The following is a 13,479-nucleotide window of genomic DNA, read 5'->3' on the forward strand; positions in this document are numbered from 1 at the left end:
TAATGGGAAACGCAGGGATGGATAATGTTAAAAAAAAGAGTTGAGAGTTAGAACTTCTTCTCCAGGCCCAATTAGGTGCTGGCCTGTTTCTGTCAGGAATCTTTCAGCAGTTTTTGGGGGAATCATGGTTTATTACACCAGCAGCACGTCTCCTCTCCACAGCTGAGAGCATATACTGTCTCCTGAGAGACACAGAGAAAGAGAGGACCCTTGTGTTTCATGTGAAATGCCAGTCACAATACCCGGTCTGTTAATGAAGTGAGGTATTATGTAATAATCGCTCCTGGTAAATTGCTGGATAATGTGCTCATTTGTATCAAATTAAATGCAATCAGGCATTAGCATGGTCATTACAGAGCTGGCCCCGAGTGCTGCCATGGAGAATATCTCCCACATGCTGCACATGCAGTCAGGTTATCTGCAGTTCATTGCAGCCCTTTGCTGAGTCCATTTACTGTAACAGCCTCTCAGGTGTGTATGCTTTCACTTTTCAGCTCGCTGGAGGTGTTTGTGCACTTTAAGGTGAAGTTAGAATTCATTCCAGGAATTTCTGATGGCTTTTACTTGTGTTTCTTTCCTCTTGACAATGGATGACGTCTGTGCTTGTGACTGCGTTCATAAGAAACCTGCAAGGCAAACAAGAAGTTAATGTGGATTACATATGCGAATGATGCTTGTACTTTTCGTCACTTGTCTCTGTGTGTGATGTTTTGACCCTGAGGTGCATGGGCGGATTCTGAGCCAGTGGGCCCCCGGACACAGACATGCAGAGGGCCCCAGCACCACTTACATAGGAGCAAGATATGCATTTTATAGTTGTTTTGCCTCTTTTTTGTTGTTGTTTTGCATCTTTTGTTGCTGTTATGCATCTGTTTGAGGTGTTATATCTCTTTGTGGTCATTTTGTGTCTCTTTGTGGTTGCTTTGCCCATTTTTGCAGTTGTATTTCATCTCTTTGTAGTTGTGTTGTGCCTCTTAAGATCGTTTTGCATCTCTGTTTAGTTGTTTTGTGCCTCTTATGGTCATTTTGCATCTCTTTGTAGTTGCTTTGTGCCTCTTTGTAGTCATATTGTGTGTCTTTGTGGTTGTTTTCCCCTTTTTCATAGTTGTCTTTAATCTCTTAGTGTCTCTTTGCAGCTGTTTACATCTTTTTGTAGTTGTTTGTGCCACTCGTGGTCATTTTGCATCTCTTTGTAGTCATATTGTGTGTCTTTGTGGTTGTTTTTCCCCCTTTTTGTAGCTTTCCTTATTCTCCTTTGTGTCTTTTTGCAGCTGTTTTGTGTTCTTTTGTAGTTGTTTTGTGCATCTTGTGGTCATTTTGTGTCTCTTTGTGGTTATTTTACCCATTTTTGTAGCTGTATTACATCTCTTTGTAGTTGTTTTGCAACTCTTTGTTGTTGTTTTGTGCCTCTTGTCATTTTGCATCTCCTTGTAATTGCTTATGTCTCTGTAGTCATATTGTGTTTCTTTGTTTTTCCCATTTTCATTGTTGTCATGAGTCTGTTTGTGTCTCTTTGCAGCTGTTTTGCATCTTTTTGTAGTTGTTGTGTGCCTCTTGTGGTCGTTTTGTGTCTCTTTGTTGTCATTAAATGCATCTTCTTGGTTGTTTTGACTTCTTCATAGTTGTTGTGAGTCTCTTTGTGTCCCTTTGCAGCCTGCACCTAACTGTAGTTGTTTTGCAGCTCTTTTGCATCCTTTTGTAGTTGTTTTGTGTTTCATTCTAGTCTTTCTGTGTCTCTTTGCAGTTGTTTAATCTTTCTTTGTGGTCATTTTGAGTCTCTTCCTGGTCAGTATTTGTCTTTTTGAGTGACATTTAGTAGATGAAGGCCAAAGGGGGGCCCTGACACGGTGGGCCCATGCTGAGGAATACTTGTGTGTGGTCGATATGTTTTGGTCTAGTGTTTAATCATGTCACCACCAGTGTAAAGGCTTTTAAACTTTAAACTTTAAACACCAGGAGCACCTGCTGTTACATCACTGTCAGATCCGAGCAGAATTCTCTCTATTTTTTTCTTATGGTAATATGGATGTTGTAAATTAAATAATCTGAATTTTGCTGTATATGTATAAGGTTTTTGTTCAGCAGCTGACTCCACTTGGAGCGCACCAACAAGAAACATTTTCAAAGAAACCCTTCTGCAAACAAGTGAATTTACACTCAGTCATAACAGAGGACAGAGGACAGAGAATTGCTGTGAAGGTAACAAATGTTCTTTTTGATTGGTTACATCTTGAGCAAATTGAAAGTCTCTGCAAGTTGAAACAAACTGAAACCAACGACCGCCTTGAAGTTAGGAAAATCAATTAAAAAAACCTCATGATGCACTTCGGAAAGTGAAAAGTAAAACAGCAGTTAATGGGCCAAAACATACAAAATCATTTGTTACTATGGACCAAATAATTAATAATAATTTAGGTTTCATTGCCCTCAGCTCTGGGTTTACACTGCATAGCTTTGATTTTTAGTCCTTTGCCTTTAAAGGTCCTAAGAGTTAGCAAAGCCTCTCCAAACTGTCTGCTGTAAAAATAGTCTGTAATCCTTCACATCAGCATTGTGGATTAGTTGCTGCTCTTGAAGCCGCAGAGCGGTGCTGATAAGTTATGTTGAATATTTTCCAAATACACCAAGTCTGCCTTTGTGTCAAAGCCAATCCTTCCCCAGCTTGTATTCTTTGTAATCCTCCCCTACAAAGCAGAAAATCCGCTCTCCATGTGAGTCCATGTGGATGAGAATGGAGTGTTTTTGTCATTAGGGGAGACTGAAAACATAGTAAACAACTGCAGACCACTGGCTCATGAGTTACCCTGTCAGTTCGAGGATATCCCTCAGCAATAGGAGTGCTGCTTTAAGTAACGTTTTTGCTTTATTGGCTGATCATCAGCTGTCCTTTAGATTAATTTCACATGCTGCTCGTAAGCATTCCTCTTTAACTTAAACAATATGCAGCATGTGTCCGTGCTGATTGGGCTCATCATATCCAGACCTCAGTCTGCATCCAGTGTGTGCTGAGTGTCAGATGGGGACTGTGAACAAATCCCACTTATCTTTGTCATTTTAGCCATCATTCCTCTTTACTGGCAGTGGTGGAAAGAAGTACATTTATACAAGTACTGTACTCAAAGGTCCAGTGTGCAGGCTTTAGGGTGATATATTGGCAGAAAGGGTATTTAATATTCATAACTTTGTTTACATTAGTTTATATTCCCCTAAAACATAAGACTTACTGTGTTTTTGTTACATCAAAATGAGCCATTTATCTACATATGGAACACGTTCTCCTCCATGGAGTCTGCCATGTTGTTTCTACAGTAGCCCAGAATGGACAAATCAAACACTGGCTTTAGATAGGGCCATTTGCATTCTTGCGTTTTTGCATCAGCAAAAGTTTTCCTCGTTCTCCTACATGCTTGGCACATGGGTGAAGTTTCAGTTCTGCATTGTGAACCACATCACTGCTGATCGTCACAGAAGACAATGAATATGAAGGGAAACTTTGCTGATATTGAATCAGCTGTGTGTCATTGCATTGTGCGCATATGAACAGTGTTTGGCTCCGCCCCTGTGCCGCTGCTAGCGCCCATACCTCCACGCCGGATGGCCGGGGAGCTCCCTGGCCATCCGGCGTGGAGGTATGAAACACTGTTCATCTGCGCACAATGCAATGACACACATCTGGTTCAATATCAGCAGTTTCCCTGCTTCCCTTCACTGGTTCCTGTACAGCAGGGTCGGTCTTTGTTTCACTGTTGTAATCATTACAAAGCAAAAGCAGCATGTGTATACATTCAGTAGGCTATATCTTCAGTAGCTAGCTAGCTAACCCTACACTTTTCAGGGTTTGATTTTGGTTTTGGAACAGGGAAGAAACGTATATCTTTTTCCAACCTCTCCAGGTAACGAGTATCATTAATACACGACGTGCCCCAGGCACAACATTTAGCTCCAAATCCACAAAACCAGCCTGAAAATGAAGGAAATTGTAGTGTAAAGAGTTAATCCCTAATCAAGTAAAAGTGTTATACTGCATAAGTCGATTAAGAAACAAAGCCATATAACCATCATATAACTATGTTTTATGTATAAGTTTTTATAAAACTGAGTGAGATGCATCTATATGTGTTAAAACACTGTCATACATGTCAAAGTATTCACAATATAGAGTTATGAGCTCACATTGTGTCCACACACTGAAGAACACACATATAACCTATCATGTTCTGTATAAGGATAACACACACACACATTCAAATGTTTGTATTACCTGATGCACATTTAAAGGTTCATATTGCATGAGAGTACATGAGAGCACAAAGGGCTGTATAAAGAAAGTCCCTAAAATTCACATGGTTTTTAAAAATAAAGTGAAAGCGAATCCAGAGCTAAGGGTGGGAGATTTGGGGAATTCCAGGCTCAAAATGAAAGTGATACTCCATTAAAAACGGCCCTGCTCATGATTGGACAAAAAGGAAAAGGTTGCTACCAATAGATTTAGATTAGAATGGGATGGATTAGCAAAAAGAGGTGGAGACTCTACCCAGTCTCCACCAGCATAAAAGCAGACGTGCTGAGAAGCAGTTTTCAGTCCTGCTCCGGAGCTTGACTCGAGAGTTGTATGTGTTGAAGCTTGTGAACACATTAAACTCGATTGCATCGGACTCTGCCTGTCTCCAGTGTTTCTTTGAATATTAATTAGTTGAACCCAAGGTACCAGATCGACATCAGAGGACAACTGAGAAGCAACGTTGAGGACAAGGTCGGAAGCCTACAGGCCCAATTCCAGGCACCGATTTTTGCCTCATCAAAATCTGAAACGATTGCATTAGAGTCAATGGAGCACAGCTGGATTTAGAGTGCATCATAGCACTGAGACAGCACTAGTTAAAATTACAAATGACCTTCTGATTGCTTCAGACAAAGGACTTGTCTCTGTACTTGTTTTATTAGATCTTAGTGCGGCGTTTGACACAATTGACCATCAAATTCTACTGCAGAGACTGGATCACTTAATTGGCCTAAAAGGTTCTGCACTAAGCTGGTTTAAATCTTATTTATCTGATCGTTTTCAGTTTGTTGACGTTCATAATGAATCATCCTTACGTACCAAAGTTTGTTTTGGAGTTCCGCAAGGTTCTGTGCTCGGACCAATCCTATTTACTCTATATATGCTTCCTTTAGGTAACATCATTAGAAATCACTCTATAAATTTCCATTGTTATGCGGATGATACTCAGTTGTATTTATCGATGAAGCCAGAAGAAAGTAATCAATTAACTAAACTCCATAACTGCCTTAAAGACATAAAAACTTGGATGAGCACCAATTTCCTGATGTTAAATTCAGACAAAACTGAAGTTATTGTTCTTGGCCCCAAACAACTCAGAGACTCTTTATCTGATGACATAGTTTCTCTAGATGGCATTGCTCTGGCCTCTAGCACTACCGTAAGAAACCTCGGAGTAATATTTGATCAAGATTTGTCTTTTAATTCTCATTTAAAACAAACCTCACGGACTGCATTTTTTCATCTGCGTAATATTGCGAAAATTAGGCCTATCCTGACCCGAAAAGATGCAGAAAAATTGGTCCATGCTTTTGTTACCTCTAGGCTGGATTACTGTAACTCTCTATTATCAGGTAGCTCTAGTAAGTCCTTAAAAACTCTCCAGCTAATTCAGAATGCAGCAGCACGTGTACTAACAGGAACTAAGAAACGAGATCATATTTCTCCTGTTTTAGCTTCTCTGCACTGGCTCCCTGTAAAATCCAGAATTGAATTTAAAATCCTACTGTTAACTTATAAAGCTCTAAATGGTCAGGCTCCGTCATATCTTAGAGAGCTCATAGTGCCATATTATCCCACCAGAACACTGCGCTCTGAGAACGCAGGGTTACTCGTGGTCCCTAAAGTCTCCAAAAGTAGATCAGGAGCCAGAGCCTTCAGCTATCAGGCTCCTCTCCTGTGGAATCATCTTCCTGTTATGGTCCGGGAGGCAGACACCGTCTTCACATTTAAGACTAGACTTAAGACTTTCCTCTTTGATAAAGCTTATAGTTAGGGCTGGCTCAGGCTTGTCCTGTACCAGCCCCTGGTTAGGCTGACGTAGGCCTAGTCTGCCGGAGGACCCCCCTATAATACACCGGCACCTTCTCTCCTTCTCTCTCTCTCTCTCTCGTATTCTATTACTGCATCTTGCTAACTCGGCCATTCTGGATGTCACTAACTCGGCTTCTTCTCCGGAGCCTTTGTGCTCCACTGTCTCTCAGATTAACTCATATCGCAGCGGTGCCTGGACAGCATGACGTGTGTGGTTGTGCTGCTGCCGTGGTCCCGCCAGATGCCTCCTGCTGCTGCTGCCATCATTAGTCATTAGTCATACTTCTACTGTTATTATACACATATGACTATTGTCACACATGTATACTGTCAGATATTAATACATACTTTCAACATATTGTACCACAGTAGCCAGAACTATAACTATAATATTATTACTTTCAATAATGTTGTTGTAACCTACTGTCATTACCTGCATCTCTCTCTCTGTCTCTCTCTCTCTCTCTCTCTCTCTCTCTCTCTCTCTCTGTCTCATTGTGTCATGCGGATTACTGTTAATTTATTATGCTGATCTGTTCGGTACGACATCTATTGCACGTCTGTCCGTCCTGGAAGAGGGATCCCTCCTCAGTTGCTCTTCCTGAGGTTTCTACCGTTTTTTTTCCCCGTTAAAGGGTTTTTTTTTGGGGGAGTTTTTCCTTATCCGCTGCGAGGGTCATAAGGACAGAGGGATGTTGTATGCTGTAAAGCCCTGTGAGGCAAATTGTGATTTTTGATATTGGGCTTTATAAATAAAATTGATTGATTGATTGAGCTGTGTTGTTGTCGGATCCCTGGTTTGAGTTGGCCTGATGCTACGCTATGACTGGCCAGTCTGTGTCCAGGGGTGGGACTTAGTGAAGGGTCAATTATGATCCAATAATATGCTGTAATATACATTATTCTGAAATGGGCCATTCTGCATAATTAGTACTTCTACTTTTAGTGCTGTAAGTAAATTTTATGTACTTTTACTTATGTAAAATTCTGAATGAAGTACTTTTACTTGTAAGAGATTATTTCTGCACTGTGGTATTACTGGAGTGCTACTTCTATTACCTTCTATTGATGGTTTAATGTGCAGCAGGGCCATGAATGCTGTTTGTGGTGTTTAGACATTCTTAATAAACTCTATTCTTGTTCAGAGAGACATCCTGATTTTTTTTTAACAAAGATGAACTAATTTTAGTATCTGATTCCTTTTCTTCTTCATATTTTAGGCCGTCTACATGGTAATGTGCCTCTGTCTTTACTTCTTCTGTTTCCCACTGGGCACTGAGTCTCTTAATATGTTTTATATGGCTTATACAGTTCTTTCCGTCTCTTCTTCTTTCGTTCCCTCCATCTATCATTTTATAAACATTGTGCCAGCGTGCGATGCAGTTACCAGCTCTCCAACCTTCCCACTATTTGACATAAAGACGAATAGGTGAAACCCTACACAGACACCTGTGGAAAGTTATATGAATCTCCTGTGAGGTCGCACAAGGACTGCTATGTATCCATACGGTGCCTCTTACTTCATCATGTGTCACATGTTGATTCGCTCATGTATATTTTTTCAGTGGAAGAGCCCTTTTTTTCTACCTCACAGATAAATGAAGGGTTAGAAAAATGGAAAGAAGGAGCAATAAGTTTCTCAAGAAAGTGCTTATTTTCAGTCTGTTACATCACTTTCTGTAAACTGTGGCGTTTGTATTCTGTTCGGTAAGTGTGAAATGATGTGATGTGGAGTGGGTGATTATTTTCCACAGTCCAGCGCACTGGCATCCCGTTTGCTTTCACCTACTGAGCCGGGCTGTGCTAAATATGTCCAAATCTCTCCTGTCTTCTGTCTTCCAGAGCCTGTCTTAGTTTGATCCCGTGGTTTATTTGTCTTAATCACCCAGAGGAACAAAGACGGAGCCGAGACCAAAGAAGGCTTTAGTACAATCATATTACCAAGCCAGGAAAACAAACTCACTTCAATCAGAGGTCCTTCTTTTCTTTCTGTCTCTTGCTGAACCTCTTTCTAATAATTTATTTTCCCATCGTTGTGACAGATCTTAGCATGGGGCGATATGTCACTGTGATCGAAAGAAAACATTAAAAACACATTAAACTTACATTTTGCTACTGCTTCTTCATCCAAAATTTTTTTTCCTGGGTGAGACGACAGATACTGTAGCTGCTGCGCTAACGTCAGCTCGCAGTGTTTGCTTTATTTCTGGAGACAAAAAGTGCAGTGTTAACTTTCACAATAACATGAACGATGAAGTGCAGGTAAGGAATGGGGCACTGTGTACAAACACATCTAAACAATTTATCTCTTGGCTTCTGAATGCCTCCTGTGTTTGCTCGGCTGTGCGCACACTGACCCATTCTTCAGCGCCCGTCATGTGCATTACAAGGCTGCACTCAAAAAGCTCTCCAATGTTCCACTATAAAACATTATTTCAGAAATATGTCTCAACTTTAAAACTGAATATGATGCTGGATTTTTTTAAACTTGAAATGAAGCAGAGGTAAACGGTTTTCATTGTGTCAGGGCCTGAAAATGACTTTAGCATGATGTGCATCTGCTTTGTGACTTTGGTCATAAATGTGTTACGTAAAGTTTTGCTGTTTTAACTATTGTCAGGGATGCACCCTCTTCTCTGTTTGACTGGTCTGTATTTTGCATTTGGATGCTTGACAGAGTGGTGAAGTGGTGGAGAATGCAAGACGTATTGCAATATATGATGGTTGAGTGGTTATTAACACACCTCATTGAGCATTAAGATATGTTTGCTTTGTCATCATGCATAGTTTTCCTTTTATTCACAGAGCAGAAATATTTTTCTGCCTTAGCCAGAGTAAACTTTGGGTTGAAGGAATAGTTTATTGATTGATACCACTCTTACTGTATGTCTGTGTGCAAGCTGTTCTCATTTGCTGTTTGAACATGTACCTACGAAAAGTAATGCATCGCAATTTATATATAACCCACGTAATCATGAGCCAGTAACTAGTGTAACCCACATAGTCGCTGGCGCTGATGGGAGTAAAGAATGAAGTAGTATGAAGAGCGAAAGTCCATGTATGGAGGCAGGTTAGGATGGTGAATAGGTCAAACAACACAGGACTTTCCCCCAGATGTTCGAAACCATATGAAACCAGACACGTCACCATATTTCTTCTACATAACCTAACCTACCTAACTTTACATCCTAAACCTAAGCTACGTAACTTTACTTCCTAAACTTAACCTACGTAACTTTACTTTCCTAAACCTAACCTATACGTAACTTTACTTCCTAAACCTAACCTATGTAACTTTACTTGCCTAAACCTTAAGTCCCAGACACACCAAAGTGACATCATAGAACTAGTGGCAATGAAACCTGACTGTCCCCTCATGTCGCCTGTGTCTTGTCCAAAAAATTGCCTATTAACACATCACAAAGACTACACCTACGGCCAACCAACATGTATGTTCTGCGCCTGTGTGAGAGGAACAAACTCTCCATACCAGCATACGGCAGCAGTCTGTAACCGTCATTCAACGCCAGTGAACAATAACACACACCATCATGAAATGTTTCTGCTGAAGAGCTAAATGGCTAAAGAAAAATATATTCTATATATTTACAGTCTTTGAGCTCTGTTTGGTTTCCTGTTTTGGGTCTTTAGATGCTAGATACTCAACTGTGCTCACCTGCAAGATGCTAACGTTATCTGCCTGTTGTTTGAGGCTTAGCAGGTGGGGAACAGTGGGTTTTTAGAGCTGTTACACCAAAACACTCAGCTGAAACTCACTATAAAGCTCCATAGAGCTGAAAGGAACTGCAGAGTTGGGCAATACTGCTCTGTGAGTTCGGGACTCCAAGAAACTCCTTTCAAATACAAGCAGCCATGTGATCCTTTGTCAGTATTTTTTTAATTAATTATAGCAGCTTTAATGTGTAGACATGAGAGTGGCATCATCCTTTCAGCTTATAGCAGCGAAATGAATGCGTATTTTCCAAAATGTTGAACTTTTCCTTTAAAAATAAAGATTGAGAGCATGTATTGCTGGGTTGTTAGGACTATTCAGAGTGATAGAAAGGTGCAGTAGCAGAGCAGAAAGTGTCTAAAAAGTGATGATGCAGCCATCTGTGTGTTTTTGTATCGGCGAATCAGACCCAGATTCTTACTTAATGCCTGTGGATTTGTCGAGTATCCTATCTGCTGTCAGCTCTAAGCTGCACGCTTGATCCTTCCATGTAATGTGGTTATTTATCTTTCAGATGGAGGATCCATCCCGTCGAGCGCACTCACATACATAAAGTACGCCGCTTGCACGGGCACAGGGAGCACACACACACACTTATACACAAAGACAGGCACACAAAATGAGAACCACATTGAGCTTTTTGGTCTCTCTCCTCTGCTCTCTGAGACAAATTTAGAGTGGATGAATTATATTTGTCTCTTCTCTCTGTCCTCTAGTCCCCTTAAATCCTTCTGCTTCATCATCCACAACACTGCTGTCCCCTCGGGCTTTCCAAAAAGAAAGATTTGCTGATTGCCACATGGCAGTTGGCAATAACACCGACCTGCCTATCAAACGCCATTGTATTGTGGTTGTGGGGCTCGTTTTCAAAGAGGAATTACTGGTCCCTAGCCTGTGGTGTAAAGACTTGTCTGTTATGGAGGACTTTCTAAAAATCTTCAGATACAAATCAGCAGATGAGGAAAAATGCACATATGTTGTTCACCTGCTCCTTGTGGGAGTATGTCAGCTTTTAACAATGTGCACAACAACTGTTACAGTAATCAGCAATGAAGTCATCCTCAGGGTGGGTCCAGGTACTGCTGGGATGTTGAAATTTATGACTTAATATTATTATCAGCAACATGACAGAATGATCTGCTGTTATCTACACATGAAAAAGAAAATGTGTGTGCCAGCCCAGCTGCCAGAAGAAAATGTTGGCGTTCTATGTTTCTGCAAACCATGGATACATTATATTTTAACATTTCACAGCCTACGTATCATATCAACATTTCTAAAGTGACATGGTATTAGAACTAACTTTGTCATCGAGGGGTGGATGGGAGAGTTGGTGACGTGTGTGACACTGATGTGAGATAGCTGCCAAGCTGCAGACCACTGTTCGTGGCCAACAACAAACCCGAGTCATTGCTGTATTCCCAGCAGCTTTTTAGGCTCTAAAAGTGGGTGTGTTATAGCTACCCATGGCTGTGTTTCCACCAGGGATAGTGCCACTAAAAGTGGTTGTTCCCACCGAGACATTGCTACATTCCCTGCCAGGATAGTGACACAAAAAGTGGTTGTTTTTTACGGAGTCATTGCTTTGTTTCCAGCCGATAACTGCTATGAAAAGCAGTTGTTTCTAATGAGAACTGCTGTGTTTCTTGCCAGGATAGTACCACAAGAAGATTTTTTTTAACCGAGACATTGCTGCATTTCCGGCCGGGATTGCGCCACCAAAAGAAACACATTCTCACTCTGACCTCGTCACATATAGACGTTTGATCATGAACCTTCAATGCGTCCAGATACGACATGCAAGGTACCCTGGGTGCGTTCTGGGACACCATGTCAAGTTCTACCCTCCGTTTTCACAAGAAATTTACCATTTACATTCAGTGTCTTTCAAAATAAACGCACTACGTTCGTACAACAACGCAAATTGACTTTTCCTTACCTTCAACAACTAACACACGTAGTTGGGTTTAGGAAAAAAGAACAGGGTTTGGCTTTATAATCTTACAGGACGCGAACACTGCTCTCCCGGGTGAAAGTCGGTTTTTTGGGACGATTCCACCACCCTTCCCACCTAACCTTTTTTCGGCAGGGTCTGGCGCCACAAGTCACTGCCCAAGTGCCAGATTTTGACGACTTTGGAGTGAGACTGGGTTACCAAAAGCAGGAATTTAAGGCCAAAACAGGATCTTTTCTTAACCATAAGCAAGTGTTTTTGTGCCTCAGTGTTGTTGTAAAGAAATGTAAAGACTAAATTTATTTGCTGCATAATAACGTACAAATATAACGTATATGTAGTTTGAACATAAAATGCCAACACTTATCCTGGCGACTGGGTTGTATGTGCACATAGTGGATGCATAAGTGAAACTATAAAGAGTCTGTGACCTCTAAGAAACTGTGTGAATATTTGGAAGATTATTTCCATACATCATATTTTCCACTTTGCGACAGAATGTAGAGCAGCGCTCGTTTATCTGGCAGGAAAACCAGACTGCGCTACCACATGTCCTGACAGGCACATAATAAAATTCCAAAAACGTAGCAGAGTCAAAACTCAGAGGCATTCTTTCAATAAATGTATCAGTATAGAGGATTTAATGCAGAAACATGGTGATGCAGTAATGACAGAGGACCTTGATTTCTATGGTGTGGCATGAAGCAGGGTATGAAAAGTATGAATATGTGTCTGCAACATTTTTCGTCCTTAAACTGCTCCGACCTGGTATGGAAGTCTGTAATTTAATAAGCCACTCCATTCATGGCATCAGCAGATTGGAAAAAGTGAGTGGAAAAAAATCTAAATTATTGTCTTTTTCCATACTCAAAATCACAACCAGTCCTGGTGAGGAGACGTGCACACATTGACTGAGCTGTGAAAGACCTTTCTGCACTTGGCTGCTGCAGCAAACGTTTTCCAATCGCCTGCACCTACTGGAAGAAAGAAACCCAGGAGGATGCAAAAGAAAAAGTCCTAAAATTTTATCATGTCATTTTCAGATTTCTGTGTATTTTTTTCCACCTGAGAAAAGGTGATCCTTCTTCAGGGAGCGTAGTGGCTGTAATCTTTATTGTGAGCAGGAGAAACACTTATTGTTTCCTTCAGTATCATCGACTGATCGGAAACTGACATGCACATAACCGTATGTGTGAGTGTGTCATTTCCTTTTTGTACCCATCCCTGACACAGTTTTCCGGCTGCGTGGCGCATGTTGGCAGGTGGCGCTGATGATGTGTTGAAAAGCAATAAAATAAAGGAAGGGAATGACAAGTCTGTGATGACAAAAGCAGAGTGGGGACAGTGTGCCTGACCCATTCTCCTCTATCCTACACAAGCTTCACAAACCCAGACAGACGACAGAAGAGCCGGAAAAGGTTTGTGGTTGCAAGAGGAGGGTAAAAGGCACCAGAGCCAGAAAAAGAGGACGACTGATTAAAGACAAAGCAAGAAAGAAAGATATTTAATTGAACCCCTTAAAGCTTTGGATTTATTTCTGGCGTGAAGGACAGAAAGTGTTGACACAAACTGTAGATTTAATATTTTAATACTTATATCAGTTATTCAAAATTAGAAAATGTAATTAAAACACACACATGTATTCCTTTATTTTCGAAGAGTTAAGAAGTGCAGCAATCTAGTAACAAGTAAAACACC

The sequence above is a fragment of the Epinephelus lanceolatus genome, chromosome 14 (assembly GCF_041903045.1).
Source record: "Epinephelus lanceolatus isolate andai-2023 chromosome 14, ASM4190304v1, whole genome shotgun sequence".
Classification (NCBI taxonomy): Eukaryota; Metazoa; Chordata; class Actinopteri; order Perciformes; family Serranidae; genus Epinephelus; species Epinephelus lanceolatus.